Source organism: Pistacia vera, unplaced genomic scaffold, assembly GCF_008641045.1.
Source record: "Pistacia vera cultivar Batoury unplaced genomic scaffold, PisVer_v2 Contig734, whole genome shotgun sequence".
NCBI lineage: Eukaryota > Viridiplantae > Streptophyta > Magnoliopsida > Sapindales > Anacardiaceae > Pistacia > Pistacia vera.
Genome location: NW_022196595.1, coordinates 139,027 through 157,048, shown reverse-complemented (window position 1 = coordinate 157,048; position 18,022 = coordinate 139,027). Strand labels below are relative to the sequence as shown.

The 18,022-nt window shown below is 38.1% G+C and overlaps 1 non-coding gene across 1 annotated transcript; it reads left to right on the top strand.

The window, feature by feature from the left end:
- Nucleotides 1-14,931: 14,931 nt before the first annotated feature.
- LOC116115251 lies at nucleotides 14,932-15,038 on the top strand. The gene has a single exon (XR_004125645.1). It is a non-coding gene; the product is annotated as a small nucleolar RNA R71 (small nucleolar RNA).
- Nucleotides 15,039-18,022: the final 2,984 nt, after the last annotated feature.

Sequence of the window (18,022 nt, the reverse complement as noted above, 5' to 3'; positions counted from 1 at the left end):
AAATTTTCTCGCCCCAACGAACTTTGGCAGTGAGTACTATTCTTCGCTGCGGTGAAGTCTAGATTTTCTTTAAGTCCAATTTTGGGTAGTGTGTACAATGCTGCGGTGAAGTCTGGGAAATTCCAATACTTGCCACATTTTGATCATTCACATGAAACAAAACAAAACAAAAAAAAGACAAACAAAATTAAACTATTTCTAAGTTAGAAAACACAAAAACGAATTTAAAACAACCAAAAAAATAAAAATAAAATGAGAACACTTGGGTTGCCTCCCTAGAAGGGCTTGTTTATAGTCAAAAGCTCGACTTTCTCAATTCCTCATTCCGAAATGTCGAGTTTGACGAGTAGTGACGTGCAACTAACGTCCCATCAATGTATGGCTTCAATCGCTACCCATTGACCTTAAATGTCCCTTTTTCTTCATGTGAAATCTCCACAGCCCCGTATGGGTACACTTCTATAACTATGAAGGGTCTGGACCATCTAGACTTAAGTTTTCCAAGAAAGAGGCTAAGTCTAGAATTGTACAGCAAAACTTTCTGACCCACTTCAAAGTTTTTCTTCATGATATGCTTGTTATGCCACATCTTGGTCTTTTCTTTGTAAATACATCCATTCTCATAAGCTTCATAAAGAAACTCATCAAGTTCATTCAATTTCAACATCCTTTCCTCCCCAGCAGCTTGTAAATCCATGTTTAGCTGCTTGAGTGCCCGATATGCCTTATGCTCGAGTTTCACCAGCAAGTGACAAGCCTTCCCATATACCAATCGGAACAGAGACATACCTATTGGAGTCTTGAATGCAGTGCGGTATGCCTATAATGCATCATCTAATTTTCATGACCAGTCCTTCCTGGACGCGTTGTCTTCTCTAAAAAAATTTTTAGCTCTCTGTTCGACAGTTCCACTTGCCCATTGGTCTGAGGATGGTATGGTGTGGCCACTCTATGTTTCACTATGTATTTTCCCATAAGAGCATCAAATTTCCTATTGCAAAAATAAGATCCCCCATCACTAATGATTGTCTGTGGTGCTCCAAATCTTGAGAAAATATTCTTCCTCACAAAGTTAGCCACCATTTTGGCATCATTGGATGGTAATACAACTGCTTCCACCCATTTCGACACACAGTCCACAGCCACCAAGATGTACACATTTCCATATGAATTTGGGAAAGGGCCCATGAAGTCAATCCCCCACACATCAAAAAGTTCAACAACTAGAATGTTATTCAATGGCATCTCATCTCTCCTTGAAATATTTCCACTCCATTAACATTGGTCACACTCCTGAACTACCCAGAAAGCATCCTTGAATAGAATTGGCCAATAAAATCCAGATTGAAGGACCTTGGATGCTGTCCTAGTCCCTCCGAAATGACCGCCAACTTCCTTCTCATGGCAATACCTTAAGATACTCTCCATCTTCTTTTCCGGGACACACCTACATATCACCTAATCTTCACAATGTTTATACAGAAATAGTTCTTCCCAGAAATAGAACTTCAAGTGAGAGAAAAATTTCCTCTTCTGTTGGAAAGTCATGCCATTTGGGAGCACTCTCGATGATAAGTAATTTGCAATATCTGCATACTAAGGTGCTTCTTCAACTCTCATCAGTTTGTCATCCGGGAATGTCTCCTTGATTTGAGTTTTGTCTTCACTTCCCTGGTTTGGTCGTTCAATCCTTGATAGATGATCTGCCACCACATTTTCTTACCCCTTTTTGTCTCGGATCTCCAATTCAAACTCTTGCAGTAGTAGGATCCATCTAATTAGCCTTGGTTTTGCCTCTTGCTTTGCCAATAGATGCTTGAGCGCTGAATGGTCCGTGTAGACTATCACCTTAGCAGCTAGCAAATAAGAGTGAAATTTGTCAAATGCAAAAACAACAGCTAACAGCTCTTTTTCAGTAGTGGTGTAATTCAACTGTGCATCAGTTAGTGTCTTACAAGCATACTGAATTACATGCAACACTTTGTTCTTCCTTTGTCCTAAAACCACTCCTCATACAAAATCACTAGCATCACACATCAATTCAAAAGGTAGTTCCCAATTGGGAACTACAATAATGGGTGCAGACAATAATAAATTCTTAAGAGTTTGAGAAGCATGCATGCATTCATTGTCAAAATCAGAAGAGACATCCTTAATCAGTAAATTGCAAAGGGGTTTAGAAATTTTGGAGAAATCTTTTATAAACCATCTATAGAACCCCGCATGCCCTAGGAAACTCTAGATTTCCTTAACGTTTGCAGGTGGTGGCAACTTCTCAATCACTTCCATCTTGGCTCAATCTGCTTCAATGCAATCCTTTGAAATTCGATGATCGAGTACTATTCCTTCTTGAACCATGAAGTGACATTTCTCCCAATTGAGCACCAAGTTTGTATATTGACATCGTTGCAAAACAAATGAAAGGTTAGACAGGCAATTATCAAAAAGAAAAACCGAAAATGGAGAAGTCATCCATGAAGACTTCTATGAACCGCTCCATCATGTCACCAAAAATTAACATCATGCATCGCTGGAATGTGGCGGTGCGTTGCACAACCCAAAAGGCATTCTTCTGTAAGCAAATGTACCATAAGGATAAGTGAATGTCGTCTTCTCTTGATCTTCAAGAGCAATGGCAATCTGATTATACCCTAAAAAGCCATCCAGGAAACAATAATAAGCATGCCCCACCAATCTTTCCAATATTTGATCGATGAAAGGAAGTGGAAAATGATCCTTCCTTGTTGCTTCATTCAGTTTTCTGTAGTCGATGCACACCCTCTAACCCATGACTGTCCTAGTTGGTATCAATTCATTGTTGTCATTCTTTGGTACCGTGATATCTCCTTTCTTTGGAACCACTTGCATCAGGCTCACCCATGGACTATCTGAAATAGGATAGATGATGCTTGCATCTAAAAGTTTCACCACTTCCTTTCTCACCACTTCCTTCATAGAAGGATTCAATCTCCATTGCAGCTGCACCCTAGGCTTGACATCATCTTCCATGAGTATCTTGTGCATACAAAAAGATAGAGAGATGCATTTAATGTCTGATATGGTCCATCCAATTGCTGATTTATGCTCTTTTAACACCCCGAATCAACCGCTCTTCCTCCAATTTACTCAGCCTTGCATTGATGATCACTGGAAAGGTTTCTAATTCACCAAGATATACATATTTGAGTTGAGAAGGTAAAGGCTTCAGTTCAAGTTTTGGAGGTTCTTCAGTTCTTGCCTTTTCCTTCTCTTTTTCAATGTCAAAATCTTCAAATTCTGGATCTTGGTTTGCGTTTATCGGTTGAAGTGCTTCCAAAAGCCTAGCACACTCATTCTTCACTAGCTCATCTACCTCTGTTGTTTTTTATTGGGCAATGCAAGCTTCTAAAGGTAGTTGAGGGGTGTTTTCTTTGATAACATTTGCTACTAGTCTATCCACCAAGTCTACACTAAAGCATGAATCTAACTCTGATGGAAATTTCATGGCCTCAAAGACCTTGAATGTCACCATTTCATCTTGGACCCTTAAAAGCAATTTCCCCTCTTGCACATCAATTAGGGCTCTTTCGATGGCAAGAAATGGTCGCCCCAAGATGAGAGGCATTTCCTTGTCCCCTTCCATATCTAACACGACAAAGTCTGTAGGAATGATGACATTGTCCACCTTAACCAGTACATCTTCAACTATGCCCCTCGAATGCTTGATGGATCTATCTGTAAGCTACAAATATATGGTTATTGGCTTCACTTCACCAATCCCTAGTCTCCTGAAAACAGAAAAAGGCATTAGATTAATGCTTGCACCTAGATCACATAAAACTCTATCAAATGTCATATCTCCTATAACACAAGGGATAGTGAAACTCCCTGGATCCTTGAGTTTTGGTGGCAGCTTTTTCTGTAAAATGGTATTGCACTCTGATGCGTGTTTCCTACAACATGCAATATGTAGCAAGTATACTAATCGCACAAGTAATATAATGATGAGTGAGTATTGTTCCCACAAGGATTGTTGCTAAGCACTAAGTTTCCTAATGTTCTCAAGTTGAAGCAATCGAATTCTTTTTGGATTAAAGGGAGCAATTTAAACTATGATTAAAACAAAATTTACTAAAGCAAAATTAAACTATGAAAGCAAGAATTAAACGGGATAAAATCAATTCAAACAAATGGGTAGGGTTTTGACTTCATTCGGACTCTATGGGTTAAACTTTAAGAATTAAACTAAATTCAATTTCTCATGCATTGATTGTAAATCAAACTCTCTAACGTGTCCAACGTACCTTCTCAGGCTATGTTGTCCTACTCTTCCCTATTAACCTTCCTCACCCAACAAAATAAAAGTTAATAAATCTAAGTTCATTAAGCACAAGAATCCTAGATTGATTTCATTGGTTCTTGAATCTATCTCTAGCATCCAATAATACATGGTGATTATCCAAGATGCTTAACATAAATTATCTCTCGATCTCATCGTGTTCATCACATACAAACAATGAAAACAGAATAATCACACAATCTACACAAAATTATATGAAATTAATAATCATCAATTCTCTAACCCATTAGAATCCGAACTACATCAAAACCCTAACCCAAAATAGGTTAGTTCATGGCTAAATCAAATAAACAATTAAAAGAATGTAATATCCCACTTGAGGTACGTGTTTAAGATTTGCTGTATTAGTTAAAAGTTTATTGTTTCAACTTTAATTGAGTTTGTATGTTGAGTTGGTTGAATTGTTGCCTGGAAATTGGTTAAGTTTTGGTGAAGTTGAAAATCTAATCTTCGCCGGGGCGAAGAAGGAGCTTCGCCGCGGCGAAAAGGAAGAGTTGCACCACGGGTAGGTTCTGTCCTATTTTGCCGAGGCGACGAAAAATTCTTGCCGCGGCGACGAGCCTAAGACAAGGTTTCTTGAGTTTTCTAGAGAATTCTTCTTTTGGGACACAATGACCATTCTACCCCTAAATAGTAGGAAAAGTGGGGAGTAAAATGAAAGGAAATTTAGTAGAGATTGTGTTTGGATGGGGGTGTAGTTGTAAAGAATCAAAGGATATAGATGGAATTTCCAAGAAAGGGCAAGGGCAAAATGGGAAATGATGCTTATAATATGAACTAAAAAAGGGTTAAGTGTAGAGAAACCCTTATTTTCTTCACTCCACCGCCTCTTCCATTTGCCCATTTTCTCTCAATTTCTCCATCCAATTTTCCAAGATTTCCAAGGGATTTAAGAGGGGTTTTGAGTAGAGATTTCATCTAAAGCATCCTAAGGTAAGAATTCATGCTTTAGATGTGAGTTTTCTCATAATTATAGTGAAGTCTTATTGGGTTGTTGCTGTCCTTGTGGTTGTTTTGAGTTGTAGAGAGGAGACAAGACCACAAAAGGAAGGAAAAGTGCTAAAGAAGCTATCTTTGCACAAGGTAAGTAAATCCAACCAAGTTGAGTTTTGACTAAGCTTTGAGTAGAGACTTATTTTAATTATGTATGTATATGTTATACCTACTGAAAATTGAGATGAGATGTGTGCTTAGTCTTAGTAATTGGGTATGATTAAATTTGAGGAGTGTTGTTGATGTGTGATAAGAAATGGAAGTTTGGGAGATGTTGTGTGAAGCTTTTTGGGAGTGCTTTTCTTGACAGGGATTATGAGTATTGGAGGGAGTTTTTCCCCATTTTGGATGGCTAGAATGAAGTATAGTAGTAATTTTTAATAGAGTGTTTATATGCACATAAGTTGTTTGAGGAAATGCCTAAGTGAAATCTGCCCTGTCACTGCCGTAACTTTCTAGGTGATTTTTGAGCATCTTACGGTTTGAACTGGCTGAGATCAAAACAGAGAAGTTGTAGCCCTGTTTCTACTCTTTGAAACGAGACCAGAACCGTAGCAATCAGAGCTGTATAACGAAAGTTATGGTCTTTTTAGTGTGACCTGTGCAGAATAACGGTTTTGGGGAAATCTTGTAGTTGGCATTTCATTAGTGCATTAGTGAGCATGAGCTAGTTCTACACAATCGTTCATGCACTTAAGCAGTAAGATGTAGCTTGAGATATAGTAGAGAATATGAGTTTAAGCTACTTTAAGAGTTAAGAGAAAGAGAATAGAGTAGGTTGTGCAATGGGGAACCCGTGAGTAATGGGTAGAGTATTCCCGCATGTACGCCGCATTGAGAGAGCGGCATGATATCAGTTAGAGAAGTGGTGTAGCCCGTGAGAGTGCATGCAGATGAGGGCTATACCCGAGTACCCGAGAGAGAGATTATACACTCACATGGCCAAGGGTTCCGAATCCATGCATAACCGAGTCCGATCGGCTAGAATGAGTAGAGGTCACGTAGAGTGGGAGCGAGTCCCGGCCGTGCCCCCGGTAAGATGGGGTCGTGATTTATGAAAGAGTTATGAGAAAAGAATTCTAAGGGAAAGAGAAAGAGAAAAGTAGAAAGGTACCCAAGAGAGATTAAATGAGGAGTTGTAAGGAAAGAATTAGAGAGAGAGTTACGGGGATAGCATGAGTAGAGGATTTACTTACTGAGCATTATTTTAGTGCTCACCCCGTTGTTTTTCCTTGTTTTGCAGGACCTAGGTGAGGACACTGTCGGATGGATGTCGGCATTCGAGAAGGAGTGGTTACACTGTCCCTTATGTTTTTGATGGCTTTTGTATACGTTATACATTTTGTGTAAAAATGCATATGTTTGTAAAGAATATGTATATATGTTTAATAAAAGCAAAAATTTGGGCCCAATTTCTTTATGTGATTTTATATGTATTTCTTTATAAGTTTTTGAGTAGTAGTGGCTATTACAAAGAAATGAAAAACTCCAGGTTCAACATAATGGATACAAAAGAAAAGGAAAAGAATCTCCCCAAGTTGATGAATCCACTGGTTTCCTTGAATCTTCCAACCTTGTTAATCCAAAATCACTCAAAAATCAATATCAAAATAATGTGAAAAACTCTCTCTATATCTCCACGAATGCCCTAGACAAATAGACTAAGTCTCCAATTTATACCTCGCCCAAAATAATACAACTTAGCCTAAACACGAAACTGTGTGTTTTACAAAAAAAATAGAATACGCAGACTTCGCCGCGACGAAGAAAGAATCTCACCACAGCAAAGATAGACTCTGAATCTAGTGCGTTATTGGCCCATTTCGCCGCGACGAAGCTTCCTGAAGAATTCTGAAATTTAGAATTGCCCTCCGTGTGCTTCTGAGTCCAAAAACTCCAAATCCACCTTTATTTGCTCCAAATTTCTAGTTTTGACCTGAAACATGAAATGTAAGGAATTAAGTATCAATTCAGGCAAAAATAGACTAAGAAGTATCTAAAATCCAGCCTAAAAGCTTAAATAAAATAGTATAATCCTCGGATTATCAAATACCCCCAAACTAAGGTGATGCTCGTCCCGGAGCATTAGGTATACAACAAGATAAAAGAAATAAACACAAACGTACAAAAATACAAAACAGCAAATGACTCGACTCACAAACAACTGCCTAGAATTTATACCCCAATCTCAAAAGTTGTTGCAAAATTATTAAAATAAAAAAAATGTTTAACACTCCAAGAAGTTATAAGTTGCATCGACTTTCTTTCTCAATTGGTCCCCCCGGAGTAGGTAATCCCCACTTCAATCCACCTTTTGACTTCCCGGATTATTTTATGCAGAAATGCAAAGTTTATCAAATGGTGGCAGACTCCATAAGCCTAAATATCGAACTACTCTCCACTAATGAGAACTAGACAAAGATAAGAATCAGCAGGTCTTTATTAGCTTGTAACGTTAGGCTCGGGAAATGGGTTCCAAGAAAAAGGATAGGAAATACAAAGTAAGAGAACTCGGTTTTCCTCATGCAAACACTCAATTCATATCGAACTATATTTTTCTCACCCACCAATCAACGTATCCACTAATTTACACCCCTCAAACTTGTGTCCTTATTTCTGATACCATAAATGCGCGGGTTGAAGGTGTACGTGGCGTTGTTAAACCCAAAGTCGCCAGTTTTTAAGGCGGTTACTGGTTTCCAACCTAGATACCCTTCAACTTGGCAAAAGAAATTTTTTTTTTTTCACAATCATTTATACAATCGAGACACATATATTGAATTGAGGTGAACTGCCTCTTTTATTTCTATTGCCCTTCTCACAACCCCCAAACTAATTTTTTTTTTTTTTTTGTTGAAATTAATACAACTCTTCCCTTTCTTTGTGTTTACATTAGGATCGAATTCTCCTAAGGGTACGACAGAGTGTTTAGGGTACAGGGATCGGACAATTTTTGGTTAGCCAAGAAAAATAAAGTAATAATGATTAAAACGGCTCAAATGGGTGACTAGGGACAATTTCATTCCTGGGTTGGCTAGAAAGGCTCAATCGTTCCAAAAGAATACCTAAATCATCTCCTCAACCATGTCTAATCCTAGAATTTCGCCTCAAGCACTTCTCTACTAGGTTCTAGAGTCCACCAACAGTATCAAACTTTACCTAAGTACATAAAATGAATCTAAGCATGCCGAAAAAAATGAAAATGGTGGTTGAACCACTCAAAAAAACCTCAATCAAAATTCAGTCAATAAACCTAACCTCGAAGCAATGCTTAACATTTCTCAACAATAAAAATGCAACAATCCAATTCGCATCATTGATTTATACAATTCATCATTGGCAAAAACAATCAAACTAAAAAAAAAAAACGAAAGTTCAAAAATTTCAAAAATTCTACCCCCAAACAAAAGATGACATTGTCTCCAATGTCCCATTATGCATAAATTTGGGATAGAAAATCAAAAATAACAAAAGGTACGAGAAAGTTCCCTGGTTAATCTGTGAAGTGTCGCTCCACATTGCACACTTTGTCATCACCCAACATCTGTCAAAACAAAAGAAACTATGGTGTCCATTGTGTTAGCAAAAATTCACAAACTAAATTGAAAATATTACATCCTAATCTCGTCCTTACAACAACTACAAATTAAAAATGAAACAACTAAAACAACTACACAATCCAAAACAAAAAACAAAAAACAAACTGAGTTTAATGTTTCAAATGAAAAACCAATTCAACTAAAACAAAAATACAATAAAACAAAAACAAAAATAGGTGCTACGGTTCTCATTCTTCGCCTCCCTCGTCTTCCTCTTCTTCCGCTTCTGATCCGGAGCCCATCCACTCATCTGAATCCCAGTCAGCCCATTGGTATGCTGAAGTGTCAACGTTGAGCTCTTTAAAGCTATTGTTCTGCATCTCATACATCATCTGGGTCTGCTCAACCAACCAATCCTAACGTTTTGTCATCCGTTTCATCAAAACTATCATCTACTGCATCATCTCTTTCGGTGTAGCTGTGGAGCTGGAGGATGTGACAGGGCCTTGTGTGGTTCTCTGCCGTTTCGTTCCTACCTTTGGTTGATCAGCTTCTGAACATTCAAAATGCTTCTGAAAATAATCTGTATCGAAGGTAAGGGCAGCATGAATACGTTGCTCATCATCTCCTACCTTGGCTCCAGCTCTAATGCATAAAGTTGTGATGAGATGTGGGAAAGAATAACTTGATCGCCCTGGTTTGACGGCATGATGAATGTTGTTAAAGATAATTCTTCCCACATCAATACTCTTCCCTGTGGCAATGGAATAAAGCAGTAATGCTTTTTCATAAGTTACTATACTATAGTGCGTTTTCGGGATCAACTTTGCAGTAACAAAATACTGCCACACTCGAGCAACCGGTGTCAAAGAAGTTCCCTTAATGGTCTTCTTTTGTTTCTTTGACACTGACCAAGTTGCCTCCGGTTTTGCAATGACCGGAGGAATGATACTATCCTCAAACCGTGTCCCCCTAAACCTTTCATACTCCTCCTGATCAATTTCGAGCACGTTGTAAAATTTGTTGATCTCATCTACTGTAAATGGCACATCAACCCCTCTCACAAATGCAAAACCCTCATCACAATTCGGGAGATTGGCATAAAACTCCCTCACTAGCGGCTCTACAGCCTGTTGTCCAGGAGCACTCATGAACAGCTCCCATCGTCTCCCTCGGCTCTAATCCAATGCCTGACTCGCGATCAATCCACGCTTAAGAATAAAGCCCTTATCTCTCCTTTGGATAGCCGCTTGATACCGTTTTTGGGCCTCTTCATTCACAAAACGGCTATCCATTTTCTTTCCTTTTCCCTTTCCTCTGTATGGCAACTTAATTTTAGGTGCCATTTCCTATAATCCAATTCACAACACAACCCAAAAATTCAAGCCTAGGTTCCCACACAACCAATTCAAACCTGAAAAAGAAAATGAACAACACTTCCAAAAATCTGCAATCCGACCCCAAACTTCGATTTCTCCGAATCAACAACACACTTCAAAAATTCAACACCCCCATTTCTCAAAGTCACAACAAGCACAATAAATGCTTCTTCAACAAAATCCAACTCACACTATTCGCAATTCAGCCAAAAATAAATTTCTCAAATCTACAACTTAAAACTTGAAATTTTGCGAAAATGAGTTAAGGGAACTTGAAATCTTACCAAAATGAAGGATTATTTGCCACCAATTTCCTCAGAATTAGCCCAGATTGGAAAGGCCCAAATTTTTTTTGAACTTGTAATTTTTGTGAAATTTTCAAGGAATTTGTTGTTAAAATGAGTTGTTTTGGTGTTTAGAAAGGTTAATGAGTGAAAACATTGGTTGGGAAAGCACTTGGTAGGCAAAGGATTGAGATTGGAAAAATTTTCTCTCAAAAATATTTGAAAAAACGTGTGGAAAATGAAAAGCCAAAGCGAGTTTATATAGAAAACAGTCTTCGCCGCGGTGAAGTTCTTCGTGAATGAACCCTAATTGGAAACCCAGGTTTTGCCTCGGCGAAGAACAAATTTCGCCGTGGCGAAGTTCTTCATTCATGAACACTAATTTGAAACCCAGTTTTTGCTGCGGCGAAGAAAAATACTTTGCCGGGACGAAACAATACAGTAGCTAACCGCCACGGCGAAAAAAAAATCTTCGCCGCGGCGAAATTTCCTTAGAAAAATTTCGTCCAACATTCTTCACCGCGACGAAGACAAATTCCTCATCGGGGCGAAAAATTACAGTAGCTATCACAAAAATTCAAATTGCTTCGCCGCGGCAAAGTCTAGGACTTGCAAAATTTATTTTTACCTAATGTGTGTCGCCGCGGCGAAGAATACTTCTCCGCCCCAACGAAATCTGGAGCATTTTCCTTCTTGTATTAGCTGAAAACTTCACCTGAAACACCCAAAAACACAAAAAAAAAAAAAAAATTAAAAAGAATAAAAACATTCAACACACTGAAATAAAAATAAAATAATAAAAAAAAATTTAAACACTTGGGTTGCCTCCCAAGAAGCTCTTGTTTATAGTCCGTAAGCTCGACTCTCTCAATTCTTCACATCAGCCCGAACTATCCAAGTACATCACATCCTGGAAATTTCCCTTGTACCGAAGCTTCATTTGCTGATGATCTTTTTCACACAGTGGCCTTGTTGAGAGTTTCACCACCCATTTCCATCACTTGGTCATTACTTTGGTGGTTCGACTCTTCTCACCGACTCTTTTTTCGTTTTCTTGACTTTCCTTCACCCTTTTTAAGCTGAGATATCCGTTCCTTGTGAAAACACAATCTCGATTGTGGTTTATCTCGGAATTTTGTGCTACCCCTTTTGTTATTGTCCTTACTCTCGAACTGGTTCGGTTTGACAATGTGGCTCTTAATTTCTACTCTAGGATTGTCCAGTTGGAAGGTTTCACTCTTTGCTTGGTCCACCATATTGATTTTCAAACACAACTCTTGTTTAGGTGGAGCTCTCATTGATTCAAGAACATTAAACGTTATTTCTTCATCTTCATTAAACGTTATTTCTTCATCTTGCATCCTCATGATCAACTTCCCTTCTTGAACATCGATTAAAGCTCTTCCGATCGCCAGAAATGGTCTTCCCAGGATAAGAGGAATCACTTTGTCTTCATCCATATCCAACACAAAGAAATTCGTAGGAAAAATAAACTTGTCCACCTTAACCAACACATCCTCCACAATGCCCCTAGGATGCTTTATTGATTGATCTGCAAGTTCCAAGCATATGGTTGTCGACTTTACTTCACCAATTCCTAGTTTCCTAAAAACAGAAAAAGGCATAAGGTTAATGCTAGCACCTAATCACATAAAACTCGATCAAAGGTGATATTTCCTATAGTGCAAGGAATCATAAAACTCCCTGGATCTTTGAGCTTCGGGGGTAACTTCTTCTGGAGAATGGCACTGCACTCCTCCGTAAGCATTGATAAGTGCTTGAATGTTGATATTTTGTTAGTGATTTAATTGGTTTATTTATGGAAAAATGTGTTTAAAGTGTGGAATTTGGATGAATTCTTTCATAAATACCATTTATGGGATCACGAGTGCATTTTGAGTGTTTTCAGGCTCAAACAGATTTTTGAAGGGAAAAGAATGATGCCGATGGGACTCACAATGCATAGGAACAAACGGCACAGGAATCAAAATCAAAACGAGAAAGTTGTGGTGCGTCGAAGACGTTACGTAAAATCTGGAAATTCTTCATCATGAGTATGCCTCGATATTTCTGTCATAACTTGAGCTGTAGAAGTCGGAATTTGACGATTCTGGTGGCGTTGAAAAGCTTATTCATAGAGCTACAATGTTTATGTTGATGACTTCATCTAAATCTGAATATTACAGATGATTTGGATAGAAAGAACGATCATTGTGGTGACCATTCTTACCGCCGCAGCAATGGGTCACGGGTTTGTGTTAAGTTATTATCCGAATCCGAATCTGAATGGGCTAAGTTTTCTAATATTTTTCCTAAGCATGACCAGAACCCTAGGGATATAAAAGAGGGTCTTTAAGAAATTAAAAGGGGATTGGAAGAAGGAGAAAGGACGGCCACTACTTTGGAGATCGGAATTCTTGCGATTTTCGTTCACAAATTAGAGAAGTGTTTCTATTGTCCGTTCTTGAACTCATGTTATTCAATATAATGGTTGTTTTCATTACTATATTTATGAACTAGTTATCTTTTCTAGGGCTAAAGATGTAGCCCAATTTATGAATATGTGTTAACTTTATTGTTGTTAATTCTTATTGAGCATTAATTCTAAGTTTTATTATTGTGTGTAATGCTTTCAATTCTTAAGGATTCGAGAGTTGAATGATATCATGGGTTGGGTTGAGATCGAGAGATAAAATCTGATTTGTCTAAGGTAATAAAACCATAGATTGAGCGAACGCTAGAGATAGGTTACCGCAATCTATGAGGCTCTGGTAAATTCCATAGAACTTAATGATCTCTTAGCTTCTAAATTCACTTAGAGATATTTTGGGTTGTTGCTTAAGGGTTAATTCGCTAATTGTTCGAGAGAAAGTTAGTGGAATATTAGGGAGTTTGGCCTTTAGAATAAGCTTAATTAGGTTAGCAATAATTGCCAATGCATAGGATTAAATTGGTGTGAAATCTATGCCCTAGGTTTAGTCATATTGATTTTTACTTCAAAGTGTTTACAAATTCTTCCTTTTTTTAGTACCTAATTTTTAGTTTTTAGTTTATTTACTTTTTCATTAAATTCATTCTTAAACTTCAGTTTAATCAAATAGCAATAGAATATAATAGTTTGGTACTTGGTAGGTAGTTCCCTTGGGATTCGACATTCGTTTACTCGAGTTTTACTACTTGCACGATTTCGTACACTTGCGAAAAGCCTGTCAAGCATCACCGTTTCCTCATCTTCAAGCTTCCTTTTGTTTGAAAGAATTTCCTTAAGGAACTTCGCATAGCTCGGTATCTGCTGTAATGCATCTGCAAAAGGAATGTTAATATGCAGTTTCTTAAAAACATCAAGGAATTTAATAAACTGCTTATCCTGATTTTCTTTTCTAAGTCTTTGAGGAAAAGGGACGGTTGGCGTGTGATGCGCTAACTCTGGTGGTATCTCAGGGAAGGGCAATTTATTTTTTTTTTTTCTTTTTCCCCTCTTCCTGCTTCTGTTTATCTTTCCTTGGGCTGGGTGGTTTCTCTTTAGCAATGATTTCTTCATCAACTTCCTCATCAAATTCCTCATTTTGCTTTGATGAAGTCTCCTCTTTCCTTGATTTTTCCAACTCTTCTAAAACTCTCCCACTTCTCAACGAAATTGCATTTACTTGCTCATGTGGGTTAGTGACTATATTGCTTGATAATGAACCCTGCGGTCTCTCATTTAGCTTCTCGACCAATTGGCCCATCTGTACCGAATGGACACCCCTTGATTTCTAAAATTCATCCTCGTCTCATTCATAAATCTCGTGGTCTCCTGCATAAATTTCCCAAACATGTCTTCCAACTTGGTCACTCTTGGATCTTCCGATTGATTATTCATCCCTGGTTGGTTATTCGGCCCTGTCCTTTGGTTCCATCGATTATTTTTCTGGTTTTGATTGCCCCAAGCTAGATTTGGATGATTTCTCCACCCCGGATTGTATGTGTTGGAATACGGGTTGTTTGGTTGCCTCTGATTTCCTGGCAAGTAGTTCACTTGCTCCGTTGATGAAGACGACGAAGCAAATGTGTTCCCCACTAGACACTCGTTGCTCATATGGTTCCCTGCACAAAAATCACAAGTTAATTGAGGTGCTTGAATAGAGTTTACCTAGATACTTCCCAACTGTTTCTGAAGTGCCATGAGTTGGGCTGAGATGGCTGTGAAAGCATCAACTTCATGAAGACCTGAAGATTTTCTTGGTATTACTCTCTCATTTGGTCTTTGATAGTTGTTGCTTGCCAAAACCTCAAGCAACTCATAAGCCTTCTCTGGTGTCTTGTTCTGCAAAGCTCCCCCTGATGCTGCATCCACCATGGTTTGCACATTACCCATCAGTCTATTGTAGAAAGTTTGGACTTGAAGCCAAACTGGCAACCTATGGTATGGACATTTCCTCATTAACTCCTTGTACCTCTTCCAAGCCTCATACAATGACTCGGACTCATCTTGTAGAAATGATGTGATATCATTTCTGAGTTTTGCTGATTTAGTTGGAGGGAAGAACTTAGTCAAGAACTTCTGTGCTAGATCATTCCAAGTTGTGATAGTCCCTGCTGGTAGTGCCATTAACCACCCCTTAGCTTTATCCCCCAATGAGAATGGGAATAACCTCAACCTAATGGCGTCATCTAACACTCCGTTCGACTTGAAGGTGTCACAAATTTCCAAGAAATTCACAATATGCTAATTCATATCCTCCTTTAAAACTCCATTAAACCTTACCGACTACTGGATCATCTGAATGATTGTCGGCTTAATCTCAAAGTTGTTTACTTGCACCGTAGGCCTAGTAATACTCAACCCACTGCCATTAACCGTGGGAACTAAGAATTCCCTTAGTGTCCTGTTTTCTGGTTCTGCCATTTCAATAACTATCTCTTTTGTTTCAACCACTAAATCCTCTCTTTCTCTTTCTCTTCTCTCTCTGTTAAGTCGTCTGGCGGTTCTCTCAATCTCAAGATCAACAGGAACCACTGGCTGACGTCTCGCTCTTTGCATAAACTGCATAGAATCAACAAAAGTAAGTGAGATCACAACCCAACTGAAAATTTAAAACAAAAATTAAAACTTCAATCTAGCTAACTATAGAAAAACTCAATCCCCGGCAACGGCGCCAAAAACTTGATGCGTGTTTCCTACAACATGCAATATGTAGCAAGTATACTAATCGCACAAGTAATATAATGATGAGTGAGTATTGTTCCCACAAGGATTGTTGCTAAGCATTAAGTTTCCTAATGTTCTCAAGTTGAAGCAATCGAATTCTTTTTGGATTAAAGGGAGCAATTTAAACTATGATTAAAACAAAATTTACTAAAGTAAAATTAAACTATGAAAGCAAGAATTAAACGGGATAAAATCAATTCAAACAAATGGGTAGGGTTTTGACTTCATTCGGACTTTATGGGTTAAACTTTAAGAATTAAACTAAATTCAATTTCTCATGCATTGATTGTAAATCAGACTCTCTAATGTGTCCAACATACCTTCTCAGGCTATGTTGTCCCACTCTTCCCTATTAACCTTCCACACCCAACAAAATGAAAGTTAATAAATCTAAGTTCGTTAAGCACAAGAATCCTAGATTGATTTCATTGGTTCTTGAATCTATCTCTAGCATCCAATAATACATGGTGATTATCCAAGATGCTTAACATAAATTATCTCTCGATCTCATCATGTTCATCACATACAAACAATGAAAACAGAATAATCACACAATCTACACAAAATTATATGAAATTAATAATCATCAATTCTCTAACCCATTAGAATCCGAACGACATCAAAACCTTAACCCAAAATAGGTTAGTTCATGGCTAAATCAAATAAACAATTAAAAGAAATGAAAAACTCCAGGTTCAACATAATGGATACAAAAGAAAAGGAAAAGAATCTCCCCAAGTTGATGAATCCACTGGTTTCCTCGAATCTTCCAACCTTGTTAATCCAAAATCACTCAAAAATCAATATCAAAATAATGTGAAAAACTCTCTCTATATATCCACGAACGCCCTAGACAAGTAGACTAAGTCTCCAATTTATACCTCGCCCAAAATAATACAACTTAGCCTAAACACGAAACTGTACGTTTTACAAAAAAAAATAGAATACGCAGACTTCAACGTGGCGAAGAAGGAATCTCGCCGCAGCGAAGATAGACTCTGAATCTGGTGCGTCATTGGCCCATTTCACCGCAGTGAAACTTCTTGAAGAATTCTAAAATTCCAGAATTGCCCTCCGTGTGCTTCTGAGTCCAAAAACTCCAAATCCACCTTTATTTGCTCCAAATTTCCATTTTTGACCTGAAACATGAAATGTAAGGAATTAAGTATCAATTCAGGCAAAAATAGACTAAGAAGTATCTAAAATCAGACCTAAAAGCTTAAATAAAATAGTATAATCCTCGGATTATCACACTCCTCTTTAAGCATCATTGTCTCCTCCTCCTCCTCCTCCTCTAACTTCCTTTTGTTTGATAGAATTTTCTTGAGGAATTTTACGTAGCTCGGCATTTGCTACAAGGCATCTGCAAAAGGAATGTTAATATGCAGTTTTTTAAATATCTCAATGAATTTCATGAACTGCTTATCCTGATTTTTCTTTCTAAGGAAAAGGCACAGAAGGGGTGTGATGTGTCAACTCTGGTGGTATCTCAGGAAATGACAATTTTTCTTTTGTTTGCCTTGGCCTCTCTTCCCTCTTTGGTTTTTCTTCCCTGGGACTCGTTGGCTTCTCTTCAATAATGATTTCTTCATTGACTTCTTCATTAGAATATTCCTTTTGTTTTGGTGGGCTCTCTTCTTTCCCTCTTTGTTCAACCTCTTCTAAGACTGTTCCACTCCATAAAGTTATTGCATTTGCTTGTTCACGTGGATTTGTCATTGTGTTGCTTGGTAGGGGACCCTGTGGTCGCTCATTCAGCTTTTCGGCTATTTGCCCCACTTGTACCGCCAAGTTTAAAATGGATGCCCCTTGGTTTATGAAATTTTCCCTCATCTCACTCATGAAACCTATGGTCTCTTGCATGAATTTCTCGAACATATCCTCTAATTTTAACAATCTTTGATCCCCTGGTTGATTATTTACCCGCACTTGATTGTTTGGCACTGTTCTTTGATTCCATTAGTTATTCTCCTGATTCTGATTGCCCCAAGATAAGTTTGGATGATTTCTTCAACTGGGATTGTATGTGTTAGAGAAGGGATTGTTTTGTTATCTCTGATTCCCCACCAAATAGTTAACTTGTTCTGATGATGATAATGAAGTTGAAGCAAAGGTGTTCCCCACTTGACATTCATTGCTCGCATGGTTACCTGCACAAAAATCACATGTCATTTGAGGTGTTTGAATAGAATTCATGTGCATACCTCCTAATTGCTACTGAAGTGCTGTAAGTTGGGCTGAAATGGTTGTGTAAGCATCAACTTCATGAATACCCATAGACTTCTTCTAATGCATTC